We start from the raw sequence: 15,934 nt of genomic DNA, 5'->3' as shown, positions 1-15,934 counted from the left end.
AAGGGGTCCTTATATAGGGAAAAAGGCGCAAGCTAGGAGCAGGGATTCGATTGGATAATTCTAATGAGGCATTATACAGAGCTATTCCCATTGGTCAATGTATATGAGGCGCTATACAGGGTTATTCAAATGAGGCAAAGTACAGAGTTATTCAAATGAGGTGAAACACAGAGTCTTTCAAATGAGGCGAAATACAGAATCATTTCCATTGGATGGTTCAAATGAGACACAGAGCCATTCCAGATCAGCATATTCTCAAGGTCTGGTGTCTGGTACAGCAGACTCAATTCCCCCCCCTTTCCTGATGGCTGACCTTGGGGGCGGAGACCTTGGGACGGAGTGTTTCTCTTCGGGCGGGGCGGGGGCTCAGGGGCAGGGCTCCAGGCCGGCTCACTCGGTGTTTGTTCTCGTGCTGACCCACCTGGTGCTCGCCCTCGTGCCGGCCCACCCGGTGCTCATTCTCGGGCTGGCCCACCTGGTGCTCATTCTCGGGCCGGCCCCACCCGGTGCTTGTTCTCGGGCCGGGCGGGGAAAGGCCACCGGGGGTGGGGATCGGGGAAGCCGCCGACAGGAGGAAGAGGAGACAAACTTGAGAAAGAAAGGGCTAAGGGACAGGGGTCTTTCACAGTCAGTTCTCTAATGTGACTTTTCTCTAGTTTCTTCATGTGAGCACTTAGTGCTATGAACTTCCCTCTTAGGACTGCTTTCAGAGTGTCCCATAAGTTTGGTTATGTTGTGTCTGCATTTTCATTAGAATCTAGGAAGTCTTTAATTTGTTTTTTTATTTCTTCCTCAACCAGGAATGGTGCAATTGGGTGTTATTCATTTTCCAAAAGTTTGCAGGTTTCCTGCCATTTGTATTGTTGCTGAATTCTAGCTTTAATGCATGGTGGTCTGATAAGATACAGGGGGTTATTTCAATTCTTTTGTAATTGTGGAGGTTTGCTTTGTTGCCTACTATGTGGTCAATTTTGGAGAAGGTGCCATGTGGTGCTGAGAAGAAGGTATATTCTTTTGAGTTTGGATGGAATGCTCTATAGATATCCGTTAACCCCAGTTGGGCCATGACTTCTTTCAGATCCTCTGTTTCTTTGTTAAGTTTTTGTCTGGTGGTCCTGTCTAGTGGTGTAAGGGGGGTGTTGAAGTCTCCTACTATAAGTGTGTGTGGTTTTATGTGTGGTTTGAGCTTTAGTAATGTTTCTTTCACAAATGTGGGTGCCTTCTTATTTGGAGCATAGATGTTCAGGATTGAGATTTCATCTTGATGGACTTTTCCTGTGATGAGTAAGAAATGCCCTTCTTCATCTCTTTTGATTGATTTTAGTTTAAAGTCCATTTTGTTAGATATGGACTTTATTGTTAGACATTTATTGTTAGACATTTTGTTAGGATTGCTACACCTGCTTGTTTCTTGAGGCCATTTGATTGGAAAATCTTTTCCCATCCTTTTACTCTGAGGTATCGCCTGTCTTTGAAGTTGAGGTGTGTTTCTTGTAAACAGCAGAAAGATGGATTCTGTCTTCATATCCATTCTGTTAGCCTATATCTTTTTACGGGTAAGTTAAGGCCATTGACATTTAGGGATATTAATGTCCATTGTTCGTTGGTTCTTGTTTGGTTTGGATTTATTGTTGGTGGTGTCATTGTGTGTGGATTTTGCCCTCCTGCTTCTTTTTGTGTTTGGCAATATTAGATTATCTATTGCCTGTGTTTTTGTGCATGTAGTTATGTTCCTTGGGTTGGAGTTTTCCTTCCAGAACCTTCTGTAGTGCTGGATTTGTGGATATGTATTGTTTAAATCTGTTTTTGTCATGGAAAATCTTGTTTTCTCCATCTATAGTGATTGAAAGTTTTGCTGGGTACAGTAGTCTGGGTTGACATCCATGCTCCCTTAGTGCTTGTAGTGTATCTATCCAAGACCTTCTGGCTTTCATAGTTTCCATTGAGAAGTCGGGTGTGATTCTGATTGGTTTGCCTTTATATGTTACTTGGCCTTTTTCCTTTGCAGCTCTTAATATTTTTTCTTTATTCTGTAGATTTGGAGTTTTGATTATTATGTGTCGGGGGGACTTCTTTTTGTGGTCCAGTCTGTTTGGTGTCCTATAAGCTTCTTGTACTTTCATAGGCATATCTTTCTGTAGGTTGGGGAAGTTTTCTTCTATGATTTTGTTGAATATGTTTTCTGTACCTTTGAGCAGTGTTTCTTCACCTTCTTCTACACCTATTATTCTTAGGTTTGGTCTTTTCACGGTGTCCCATATTTCCTGTATATTTTGTGTTAGGGATTTGTTGGTCTTGAGGTTTTCTTTGGTTGATGAATGTATATCCTCTAGCGAGTCTTCAATAGCTGAGATTCTCTCTTCTGTCTCTTGAATTCTATTAGTTATACTCACATCTTTAGATCCTGATCGTTTATCCAACCTTTCCATTTCCAGCATCGCTTCATTCTGTGTTTTCTTTAATGTGTCTAATTCAGCTTTCATGTTTTGAACTGTTTCAAGAGCTTCCTTCACTTGTTTGGTTGTTTTATCTTGGGTTTCTTTAGCTTCTTTAAGAGATTTGTTTATTTCTTGAATATTTTGGTTTGTCTTTTCCTCCATATCGTGTAATTTTTTGCTTACTTTTTCTTCTATTTCTTTAAGGGATTTTCTTGTTTCCTCTTTGAAGGTCTCTATCATCTTGCTCAGATAATTTTTGAGGTCCATCTCTTCTTCATGCACTGTGTTGGGCTTTTCAGATCTTGCTGGAGTGGAGTCCCTAGATTCTGGTGGTGTCATATTGGTCTTTCTGTTGTTGAGCGGGTTCTTATTCTGTCTTCTTCCCATATCTTTTTCCAGTGAGTGCAGGTAGGATCTCTCTATCTCCTCTTGTTACTCTGTAGTGTGTGTGGGCCAGGAATTCAATGTCCGAAGCTCTGGATGGTTTTGCCTCTCCTCGTAGCCTCCTCACTCTGATGGCGTTAGGCCTCTTGGAGGAATGGAATGAAGAGTGGCCTGTACCCAGATGCGGGGAGCTCCTCCCTGCCTGGACGTGTCTGTTTCAAGCAGGGACGAGCCTGGAGGGATCTGGGTGAATGGTGCTTAGGACAAGAATTGAGTAAAAGCAGGGGGTGGCTCACCTGGTCTGCGATGAGTCCACGGAAAGGGAAGGAAGAGTGTCCTGAACCAAGCCAGATTCAGGAAGCTCCTCCCTGCCTGGGCGTGTCTGTTTCAAACAAGGACGAGCCTGGAGGGATCTGGGTGAATGGCGCTTAGGACATGAATTGAGTAAAAGCAGGGGGTGGCTCACCTGGTCTGCGATGAGTCCACGGAAAGGGAAGGAAGAGTGTCCTGAACCAAGCCAGATTCAGGAAGCTCCTCCCTGCCTGGGCGTGTCTGTTTCAAGCAGGGACAAGCCTGGAGGGATCTGGGTGAATGGCGCTTAGGACAAGAATTGGGTAAAAGCAGGGGGTGGCTCACCTGGTCTGCGATGAGTCCACGGAAAGGGAAGGAAGAGTGTCCTGAACCAAGCCAGATTCAGGAAGCTCCTCCCTGCCTGGGGGTGTCTGTTTCAAGCAGGAACGAGCCTGGAGGGATCTGGGTGAATGGCGCTTAGGACAAGAATTGGGTAAAAGCAGGGGGTGGCTCACCTGGTCTGCGATGAATCCACGGAAAGGGCCAGTGTTTTGATTATTATGTGCTGAGGATTTTCTTTTGTGGTCCATTCTATTTTGTTTTCTGTGTGTTCCTTATACCTTTATAAATTTTTCCCTTGCAACTTTTAATATTCTTTGTTCTGTACTTTCAGTGTTTTGATTATTATGTTCTGAGGACTTTCTTTTGTGGTCCATTCTATTTTGTTTTCTGTGTGTTTCTTGTACCTTTACAAAATTTCCTCTTTAGATTAAAGAAATTTTCTTCTACGATTTTGTTTAAAATATTTTCTAGACCTTTAGATTAAATTGTTTTCTTTCTGTTACTATTGTTAGGTTTTTGTTTTTTTAATAGTGTCCCAGATTTCTTGTATATTTTGTGTCAGGAGACATTTAGATTTAAAGTTTTCTTTGACTGATATATCCATTTTTTTCTATTGTAACCACAATGCCTGAGTTTCCTTCTTCCATTTCTTGTATTCTGTTGGTGAAGATTTCCTCTATAGTTCCTACTTGATTACCTAACGTTTTCATTTCCAGAATTTCCTCAGTTCAAATTTTCTTTATTGATTCTACTTCCATTTTTAAATCTTGAGCAGTTGCTATTTTTTTCTTCTGATATTTGTGTTTTCTTGAATGTCTTTAAAGTATTTAATCTTTTTCACCCACTGTTTGTTTGTGTTTGCCTATATTTCACTGAGGGATTTATTTATTTTCCTTTAAGGACCTCTGTTACATGCAAAAAGGCTGTTTTAAGATCTTTTTCTAGGGTTTCATCTATGTTGAAATGTGCATGTCTGTTGTAGTACGGTTGATGGGCTCTTGTGGAGATTTATTGCCCTGGTTACTATTGGTTTTACTTTGAAACTGTCATCTAGACATGTAGGATTGAGAAGATTACAGTTTTAGGTACTGATTTTATCTTTGTTGGGTATTTTGTTCATTGGTTCCTGTTACTCTCTGGCTTTCATGAGAGTGTGGTGGCACTAATAGTTTACTTTCTACTTGCTTCAAAGAATGTACATAATAGAGACAACAGAAATATAAATACTTGTCATTTTACAATATGTTTCTCTTGTTTGATTTTCAAACATGTATCCAATGTCTTTTGATAAAAACCACCTGTACTATTTCCCTCCCCTTCTTTGCATTATTCCTGTCACCATTCTTTCTCCCTTAGTCATATACTTTATTTTTAACCTACTAGAGCACTCTTTGCTTCTAGTGACATTCTCACAAGCACTGGTAACACAACCTGAAGTCACATCCATGATGAAAACTTATTCTCTGTCTCCTGGTAGCTATAAACAGCTAATTGCTACTCAGTTGCAGGTAAGACACTATGAGCACATTCCAAGTTCTTGTTGGAATTTTATCTGGGGGAGGTCATTTTTCCCATTGTAAAAAATGGCTGGAGAAATTCCAGTTAGGATAACTTGCTATGATTTCAACAAACCTGAGGTCAATGATAGCACCCATTTTGTGCACTTCAGATTCATATCTCTAATTTTAGGAGATCAGGAGCAACCTTCTGGGTACTCTGGAAAACTAACATTGACATGCCAATTCTCCCATACATACACAAAATATACACATCACTATTTATTTAAAAAGTGACAAACTTCTGAATCAGGATGTTTTTCTCTTAGTTCAGAAGGTAAGAAAGTATTACATCATCATGAGATCATGGAATTCTTGTAGATCTGGCAGCACACCATGAGGTTATCACAGGTTCCCCTGCTCCACCAATCAGGATGTTTGTCAAGAATATTGAATCTTCACTCACATAGTATACATGCTGAATCTGTTGACATGGATGGCCATACACTAAGTATTTGATAACAAATTCATAATCCTCATCCTTCAGTCTCACAGATGTTCTGATGACAGATGTGGGCAATCAAGCTGATGAGGATTTTTGTTTGATTCATTTCTTAAGTCTTATGTTACTTAAATGTTACCCACTATTGTCTGTTTGCTTAACTGATTATCCTCTCACTCATCCACACAATTAACTACCCATCCAGTAACTCAGCAGTTCCTCTTAGCTCTGTTGTTTGGTTTACAAACACAAGGCATCTCGTACAAGTCATGGTCACCTCCTTTGTCTCTTTTCCCCACAGGAAAACGGGTTTGTGCAGGAGAGGGCCTGGCTCAAATGGAGCTTTTTCTATTCCTGACTACCATTTTACAGAAGTTCAAGCTGAAATCTCTAGTTCCCCCAAAGGATGTCAATATTACCCCAGTGGTCAATGGTTTAGCTTCAGTGCCTCCCCCTTTCCAGATCTGCTTCATTCCTGTCTGAAGAATATCAGATGCCTAGTTCACATTGTATTCTTTTCTGAAATCACCCCAAAGCCTACATTTACCACTTTCCCAGCCTGGACATTGTGTCCTTCCACCTTCTCATGGCTTGTGTTTTCTCATTGCCCAGTGATGTCAGTTGGCAGTCTCTTAAGTCACTGCACAAACATATCTGCTATTTTATGTTCTCTATAACACTCTTAATATTCCTTGTACTCATATGAATCTAAACCTAAGCTGTTAACATGGCTTCACTGTAAAACAGATAAAATTCTACTATGTAAAACAAATAAATAATAATTCACAATGATGTGTGTTTTTGCATGCCTTGATAAAATTTTCAGTTTGTATTCCTGTTCTAATCAGATTATCCTTCAGTGCACAAAAGGGATGTGCTGGGGTCCAGACTCCACCTATTTTCAGATCCTGAAATGGGGAAGGAGCATCATCACAAGGAAAAAAATTGACCACCAGGTGGATTGCACACAAATGGCCCCAAGAGCTTGGACCATCTTTATTTTTACTTACAGTTACTTACCAGGGTTACATGAACAGCTTTATTATTGGCACTTATTTTTGGCTTAAGAAACATAATATGTTTTAAGGAATACAGCATGATCCTTATGGAGCCTTCTATTGTTCCTTTTTATGTCAGCAAATACACATTCCCACTCCCAACATAACTTTATTCCACACACAGAGCTCAGAATATTAGCAGATTTAACAAAATACCAGATCAGACATCAGTTGCTATCACAGCACTTATGTAAGCTGCCCTCTACTTGTGGCTACAAAGTTAAAAGATAATAGACATGGGTACCATGCTTTAAGGACAACAATATGCAAGCCTAGTCAATTCATTCATGCCCGAAAGATATGCTTTTATGTAGTTGGCTGTTTTTTACTCTTTGGTGGTGGGGGGAGGCTACCACCCATCTCCCAAATACATGCACACACAGACTCTTATTCTTACTTATGAATGACTAGCCTTAGCTTGGCTTATTGCTATCGAGCTTTTCTAAACTTAAATGATCCCATCTACCTTTTGCCTCTGGCCGTTTTTCCTTTTCTTACTTCTGTAAGCTTACTACTTTCACTTTTACTCCATGGTTGACTGTGTGGCTGTGTGGCTGGCACTTTCTTTGCTTGCTCCATAAACTTTCTTGATTCCTGAGCCCTCCTGTTCTCCTTCTATTTATTCTCTCTGCCTGCCGTCCCCTCTATCCTTCCTGATACCTTGTTATTGGCCTTTCAGCTCTTTATTATACAAATCAGGTGTTTTAGACAAGCAAAGTAACACAGTTTCACAGAGATAAAGAAATACAACATAAAAGAATACAACCCATCTTTGCATCATTGAACATACATTCCACAACATAAAAAGTTACTCATCTTAAAATAATATTCTACTATACCTTTATATAGTCCCCTTTTTATAAAAGGGTGTCATGTCTCAATGTCTCTGTAAAAGACAGACTTTGATAAAGCACTGTTTTCCCATCTCTTCTTCTACCACTACAAGTTCCTCTGAAAAAAATAGATCTTTTCCTCCCATAATTTGCATGCATTTTCATTGGATCATACTAGATCTTATCATTGATTCTATATGCTTGATGTCCAGGGAACTTACTGTCAACAGTTGGCACTACGTGTATTCCTAGGCTTTTCCCTTTTCTGTGTATATATGCCTTACCCGTCTTTCCAGAACTGTGAGACATGGTTAATGATCCAAGTGTTATTTTCTCATTTGTACCTAACTGTCTCTATTGAGCCAGACAAGTTGCCAGAAATGGAAGTTGTAGTTAGTAATTCCAGATAAGATGTTTGAGAAGCATTAGCTCGCTACTAAATCTAAAAGAGAAATGTTTGAGAAAGACCAGAATTTCCAGTGAAAATTTACAGCTTTTGCATGTGTGACTGACAAAATAAAACTATCGCCCCCCAAGAGTTAAGAATATAATAAAAGAGAAAAGAGCCTTCAAGCTGCACAAATTTTGCAAATTGCTACATAGCCCCATGGACTTCTGGCCCATTCAGGTGAAAGTCCATTTCCACAGGTGCCTTGATCCAAGGAAACCTGTTGGCCAGGTAGTCATGTGCTACTCTGAGACTAGGATGCATAGCTCTAGACAGTGATGAAAGAAAACAGATTTTCTTCCCAAAGATTCCTACTGGTTCTCATATCAGGAAGCATAGAGAATATTAAGGGAAAGAGGCTGCAAAGGTGGCTCAGTCAACAATGTTCTTGCCAGGAAGGCCTAAGGACACAAGTCTACATTCAACATCTATCTTAGAGGTCAGAAATGATGATGAGTACTTCTTACAAGAGACTTGGAAGCAGAACCAGAGTCATGCCAGGTTATAGCCAGCCCAGTGGGATATCCTATCCAGGAACCAATGTAGGAAGTTCCTAAGGAACACCACCAAAAACTGAGGGCTTGACTCCATATGCTCTTGCACACACCAACACAGAAATACACAATCACAGACAAATGAAAACATACATATTATGTGCATGCAAGTGTAATACACACACAAAGACAGAGAGAGAGACAGAAAGAGAGAACTGAGAGTTCTATGCTCTTCCACTGTACATATTAAAAAAGACTGAGGAAGATAGTAGCAGAGTAAGAGAAAGCTCTTGGCAGGGCATCATCTAGAGTTAGTGGAAACATCTACATCTGAAACAGATAAACAGTGTCCAGCACCCATATTCGATAAAAAAAAAACAAGTGTGGAATGCACAGGCAGAATGGAGGTCATTCCTGCTTTCCTCATACCAAGAAAAATATAAATATATTAAATATACTTTTGACTTGTTATTTCCAGTTTAAACCTGAGCATGCCTTTTGCTTTCCTACTGCTTACTTTATCTTCAAGTGTTTCTCTTCTCTCCAGCAAAAATAACAGTCATGGTAAGAATCACCTTCCTAATGGTTTCACTTGATATATTCCCTTCTCATCACATTGGAAGTTATTAAATGAGAAGATAAGTAAGTCATGAGCCCTCCTGTCAGTGCCAAAGGAAGTCCCTTTACCTGTTCCAAGTTAACAACTATAGTAGTGGCAAATACAGACATGTGTCTGCACGCACATCAGTATCAGTGCACAGCCATATATTCACACAGGCTATGCAATATTTGAACAGATGAAAGTGGTATAAAATATGGTTCTTGTTAAGTCTCAAACAATGGGACAAATGATGAGGTGCCTATTACATATTACATATTAACATATTACATATTACATATTACAGCAGATCTATCAGTCAGTGTCTCCCAGCATCCCTCAGTCCCTAACTGTTACAGGGCAGAGCTGCCATACCCATTGCCAACTTGAACTCTCTAGCCCAGGACCTGAGCTGCCGTCTCCCAGGGGTTCTTCCATATGTAATTCAGCCACTTTAATTACCTGCCCCTTTTGTACCTTTGACATCTTAGCTGCTGCTCCCTGTTCTCCTCATCTTCTCTTCCCTCCCCTTCCCCTCTGCTGACATGGCCCAGCTCAGATGGGGCCATGTCCAATCTGGACTCTCCAAGATGTCTCTGCCTCTTCCTATGCTCTCCAATGCATCCATAAGAAGCTTCTCCTCCACCTTACCTAGGAGCACTCATCTCCCTTCCTTTTTATTTCATTTTATTCCTATTTTTTCATCCATCTGGAGCTGAAATTCTGGGAGTAGCATGAATGAGTTTCTTCCTAAGGAACTTGGCAATTCCAAACCAAGCTTCTAACCTGACTCTTTAAGATTTGTACAGATACTTTGCCTCTGCAGTGTTTTGTCACCCACCAAACTTGATTCTAAAGTTTGCCTCTCCATTTCCTTCTTCCCTCCACCTAACCTAATGATCCATAGCTTCTTGTTCACTAAGCAAGTGTCCTCCCTCTGGCTCCTGGAATGCACTATTCCCTTTGTGGTACCTACGATGTAGGCACCTTCTTGTTATCCCTTTTTGGTGCAACCACTACATGGGCATCTTCCAGATGTGCCCTTCAGGGTCCTACCAAGTGAGAAAGTCTATTCAATAAGACACTTGTACCTCTCCAACTGTTTTCTCCTCTACTTGCTCTAACCACTTATCTCTCCCCTTCTACTAGGTAAGTGATATTGGAGAGATCTTGTGGGTCTATGCTTACTGATAAAGCCTCACAAGTATGTCACAAAGCTTCCTCTTAACCTACCATGCTCCTATCATGTGGAAAGGAGTGCTGCTCCTCTGTGATTTGCCACATTTCTCCATTGCAAGTCTCTCAGTCTGTTTGGGGAGACTCTGGATTGAAATTTTAGTTACCATGACACTTACCATTCTGTTTCTTCATGCTCCACTCCGCATCTTCCTGGAACTTTCTTGCCACCCCGATCAAATGACTGTGTGACAACCTCATGACATTTACGTTATGAATCAGGGAGTTGTGACATTTCGGTTTTATACAGTCACCACAAATTGAAGGCTTGGAGCCAAGTGCATTGAATATTGAATGCACCATGAAAATTATAAACCAATAAGTATTTTGCATGTGTTTTGTGGTTTGTCTGTCCTGAGAGTAAAGTTTTGAGGTATGATTACATGTAAACCCCAATTCTACTTGGGAGAATCCAGAAAAGGTACATTTACTCTCTAGCGGAATTGATTTTAGTTATTCATATTTTACAGTCTTACTAAAATTTCAATATGTTTAGACATACTGTATCTTGTGTATGATATGCTCCCCTTTCACCCAATATTGTTGACACTTATTTCTTTTATATTTAGATATAATAGCTGTACTTCTGGCTTTGGTTACTATCATGGCAAAATAAGTATTACTGTGTGCTATGTACACCAATATCCCTAATTGTCTTATTTAAAGAGCAAGTAAAAGTCAAAACTAAAAAGTAAATAATATATTTTTTTCAGATGAAAACACACACTTGAGGCTAAACCTGCAGCAGTCAATATAATAATTGTGATCTATTCTTATTTAATTAATGAGAATGAAGATAAACTCAGATGTAAGATCAATGTGATTGTTTATTCTTCACTAGGCAAATATCTATCATTTAAGTATATTCATAATTAAAATACCATTTAAAATTTCTGCATTATCTTAACCTATTAACAAAGGCAAAATTTCTTCTTTGTATATTTTAATGGTAATTTGTAATTTTTTCCAACTCTTTAGACTCACTTTATGATCCAACCTTCATCCTGGGCTTTGCTCCCTGCATGTGATCCATTATGTTCCAAAATTGTTTTGAGTATAAAGATAAGGATTTTCTTAACTTGACACAAACTGAATGAGAACTCCAAGATTCTGAGCTCCCTCTGTCTACAGGTGAAACCAAGAACTTTCCTTCTGAGAACACACTTATTGTCTTTCTTTCTCAAGGTCAAATTAAATATTTAGCTTGAATAAGGTGACCGGATGACAAGGGCTAGCACATTATGGAAAGAATATCTGAAAAGGAAGTCCAAACCCTTACCTACACAAATGGCAAAACTTAGGTCCAAATGCCAAAATGGCTCAATCCTGATAGCGTTTATCCATGAATTTTCTCATTGCCACAGAACTCTTTTTATAAAATACTACATTCACTTGTAGAGAAGTGGACAGTCCTTCACAGGTTTTATTATACTATGCAAATTCTGTGCCTATTTTTCAATAATTAGACATTCTGATCAGATTATTAAGCAGCATTATTTCAGTATAGAATGAATATTCTCTCAGAGATGTAAAAATATTAATGGTAATGAAACTGAGTAGTTTAGTCCTTTACTGGGTCAGTCGTGATTCTAGTTGACAGGGTATAAGCTCAAAATAAAAAGATGAATGTTCTAATGCTGTGTTTATCATGCTTACAAAAGTGTTCTGTCCTGAACTGGCATCTCTTGCTCTCTGTACACAAAATGATTGTGTGATCATAGATAAATACCTAAAAGTTATAGTGTTCAATGGATTTGGGGGTATTTTTGAAGCCCCACCACTTTTGGACTTCAGAAGATGGTTGATAGAAATAAAATCTCAGGCACTAGATTTTTCTATAAATGTTATCTCAAAGTTTTAGCTTCTAATGTCACCTTGACAGTGTGCAATGAATGGAATGTTGTAGAACAGAGTTAACTACAGTTATCAATGAAATGACATGAACATAATTTATACTAAAAAGATAGGTGAGTGTGGAAATTTTACTGATTATTGATTATTTGGGGAGAAATTTCACCCTCAAACCTCTGTATTATAATAAAGAATTACAAGCCATGTAAATAAGCCACCTCCTTAATGGATATCACTTGTATCTCAATCTATCAATACAGATCAGTCAGTGATGTGTTTTACGTATGTTTTAATTGTGTCATTATAATGGATTCATTTAGTAAATTGTTGCATTTCCTTGTAGGTTTGCAACAATTTCCCTGCTCTACGAGTTTATTATCCAGGAAATCATAACAAACATTTTGGAAACTATACTTGTATTAAAAGTTACATTTTCAAGAAAATAAACTAACATGAAGAATCACTGGAGTTTTACAAATTCTCAGGACTTTATTGATTGTTAGCCTAATTAAAGGAAGGTAGGTATAAAGTGTTAATATAAATGTATTTAATTATAGAATTCCTCAAGTATTTTATATTCAATGGATACTTGCTACTATAAGAGTGATGTTTGAAACCATTCCAGTATAATTTGTAAAGTAAGTTAGTATTCATTATGTGTGTGAGTAAGCCTGGAAGAAAAAGGTTGAATTTGTTAATTAGAGCACATTTTCCCTGATCTTTAAATTAAAACAAAAACGAAAAGCTAAAACAATCTAGCACAGTAGAAAGACAACACAAAAGTTGGATAAGATGAAACAAATCCCAGTCTAGTCATGGACCATAAACTATTCTGTCTTCACTTGAGCGTTCATAGCATCATCAACATGTGTGTAGATCCCTTGCATATCATAAGAATTAAAATATATCTGAACACATTTGCAGTAACAGACCCTATAGAGCACTTCTAAAGGAAGAATTATGTGTGCCATTGGAAAATGTAGGTGGATGAAAGAGTAAACCTTTGAGTATAATTTCAAATGAATTTGTCCCAGTGAGGTTGGCTTTTTGTGATTTCAGAAAAAAAAAGTAAAACAGTTTCCCCACAATTTATTTGGCACTCCCATTAAAAAACAACTGATGATAAATATTCTGGTTTGTTCATGGGAATAAGTTCTGCTCCCAATATCTTTGATTCCTTTACTAATGGCTCAGTGTCTGACATCTTCAATATTGAAATATTTTTACTAGTATTTAAAATCCACTGTCACCATTCTAGATCATTTAAATTTCTCTCATGGACATAGATGTAAAAATACTCAAAAAATGCCTGCAATCTGCATCCAAGAACACATGAAAAAGATAATCTACCATAAAAAGTAAGCTCCATCCCATATACTGGAATGGTTTGATAAAATATCAGTAGGTGTAATACACCGTATAAACAAACTGAAAGAAAAAAGAAACACTATCATCCCATTAGATGCTAAAAAGCCTTTGATAAAATCCAAAACCCATTCATGATAAAAGTGCTTGAGAGTTTAGGGATACAAGGGACATGTCTCAACATAACAAAGGGAATTTACAGCAAGCCTATAGACAGCACAAATTAAATGGAGAAGATACATGAAGCAATTTCAGAAAAATCAGGGACAAGACAAGGCTGTTCACTCTCCTTGAATCTATTCAACATAGAACTTGAAGTTTTAGCTAGAGCAATAATACAGCTTAAGGAGGTCAGTATTAATGAATACAAGGTGTAGTGAGAGATAGGTTAATAATTGGTAGTTTATTGGGGGAAGATACTCACCCAAGGGAACCACTAACCAAGTTTGCACCTGAGCAGGACAGACCCAGAAATTCTGCCCAGTCTGCTCACCCTAGCGAGAGAGCCATGTGCACCTCTCTCTGGCTCTTAAACCCCTGTTAATTAACTGTGACCATGCCCAAGTGTGGTAAGCAGTACCTGTGATCATGGTCACTCCCTACAATTCCCCTTTTAGTCTAAAGAGGATTTAAACTTGAGACAAAACTAAATTGTGTACAAAACATCTTAACATATGTAAAAGCATACATTATTTAAGTAGAGAGAAGACTTTACAGAGTAAGATGATGTGTGACCAACAAATTATACATATGTTACATCTTACAAGGATCTATAACAGTGTAAGATATCTATAATTAACAATTATAAAGGTAAATTCCAAGAAGATTTGATAATCTACATATATCACATACTAACTATGGCTATTCCATCTCAACTCTAAAGTCATCTGAAAGAGATGTCCAAGCCTGAACACCTCAAACCAAACCCAACCCCAAACAATAGGAAACTAGCCCTAACTAGGTCAACAGTGGGGAAAGGGGAGAAGAGGGGATGTAGTATTCTCTGACAATATTTGGGGTTTGATTAAGTCCTTTTCCCTCTTAAAGCCTTTTTAAAAGATTTAAGTCATGTCCTTCTACTAGAATTATTGTCTGTAGTTGAGAAATTTCCCCAAGCAATTTCTGCAGGTCATTAAGAGTTTGATAGCAATATCTTCAAAATTGTACTTTTTGCAGCCTGATTTTTTAGAGATCTATTTTATAACCTAAATAATTAATAGAAACTCTTCTTTGTATCTTTTCTGGGGGCAATCTGTAATCCCCAGTGAGGTAGAACTTCCTTTACTGTCTCAAACATCCATTCTACTGTTTCCTTCTTAGAATCCAACTACAATATGTCATTCATAGAATGATATATTATGGATTGTGGAAATTTCTTTTTTATTTTATTAGTTCAAATTAGGAACAATCTTGCTTCAGATGTCAATCCCTTCTCCCTCTCCCTGCCCTTCCCCCCAAGATCACACCTGCCCCTAGCCATCCCCCCTCCACTCCCCAGTCAAGGTAAGGCCCTCAAAAGGGGCTCTGCAAAATCTACCACATCATTCTGGACCAGGCCTAGGCCCTTCTCCATGTGTCCAGGTCAAGAGAGCATCCCTTCACCTGGGATGGGCTCTCAAAATCCCTTCTTTTTTTAAGACCTTACATATTTAATACAGTGCATTACCCCTGTACAAATGGAAAAAAATTAAGTTCAACATTTCTAGACCAATATGGCTGTTAATTTTTGTACAATGCCAACTCAACACGGTAAACTGGTAAAACTTTTTTCCAAAGTTGACAGCACAGCTAAAGTTTCCAAAAATTCAAATTTTAGATAGATAGATAGATAGATAGATAGATAGATAGATAGATAGATAGAGACCAATAATGGTAGTATGTTATGCATCAATAGCAGCAACAGCTTTTCCAGGTTCTGCAGTCATTTGAACAAATTTGTAGAGACATCCAGCACTCTCCATTTTAAAAAAAAGTAAAAAACAAAATCCCAGAAAAACAGCACAGTTCTGTTACTCTTGTGGATTATGGAAATTTCTTATGAATTATTTCCAAAAGTTTTTGTATGAAGTGTTGGCACAGAGTAGAACTATTTTACATTCCCTCTGGCAAAACATTCCATTGAAATCTCTTAACCAGCTGTGAATTATTATGAGTACAAGAACACAAATTTTTCCCTATCCTTTTTTTTTTACAATGGTATAGTAAAGAACCAGTCTTGTAGATCAATGACTATGATAGGCTATCCTTTAGGAATCAAGGAAGGCAAAGGCATTCCAGGTTGTATAGAGCCCATAAGCTGAATAATTTTATTGATGGCTCTCAGGTCTGTCAGCATCCTCCATTTACCAGAGTTCTTTTTGAAAACAAATACAGAATTCCAAGGTCTGATAGATCCTTCTATATGCCCAACATGTAACGGTTTCTGAACTAGATTTTCTAAAGCCTCTAGCTTCTCAGAGGTCATAGGCCATTGTCCTACACAGACAGGTTCATCTGTAAGCCATTTTAAGGGTAGAGCTTTTGGTTCCTCTGTAGATTCAGCATTTGTACTTTGTTTATATACAGCCTGGAGGGTTGGTATCTGTTTTCCATTGTGCC

Source organism: Cricetulus griseus, chromosome 3 (assembly GCF_003668045.3).
Source record: "Cricetulus griseus strain 17A/GY chromosome 3, alternate assembly CriGri-PICRH-1.0, whole genome shotgun sequence".
Taxonomy (NCBI): Eukaryota; Metazoa; Chordata; class Mammalia; order Rodentia; family Cricetidae; genus Cricetulus; species Cricetulus griseus.
The sequence above is the reverse complement of the archived record's forward strand: the minus strand, read 5'-3'. Positions refer to the sequence as shown.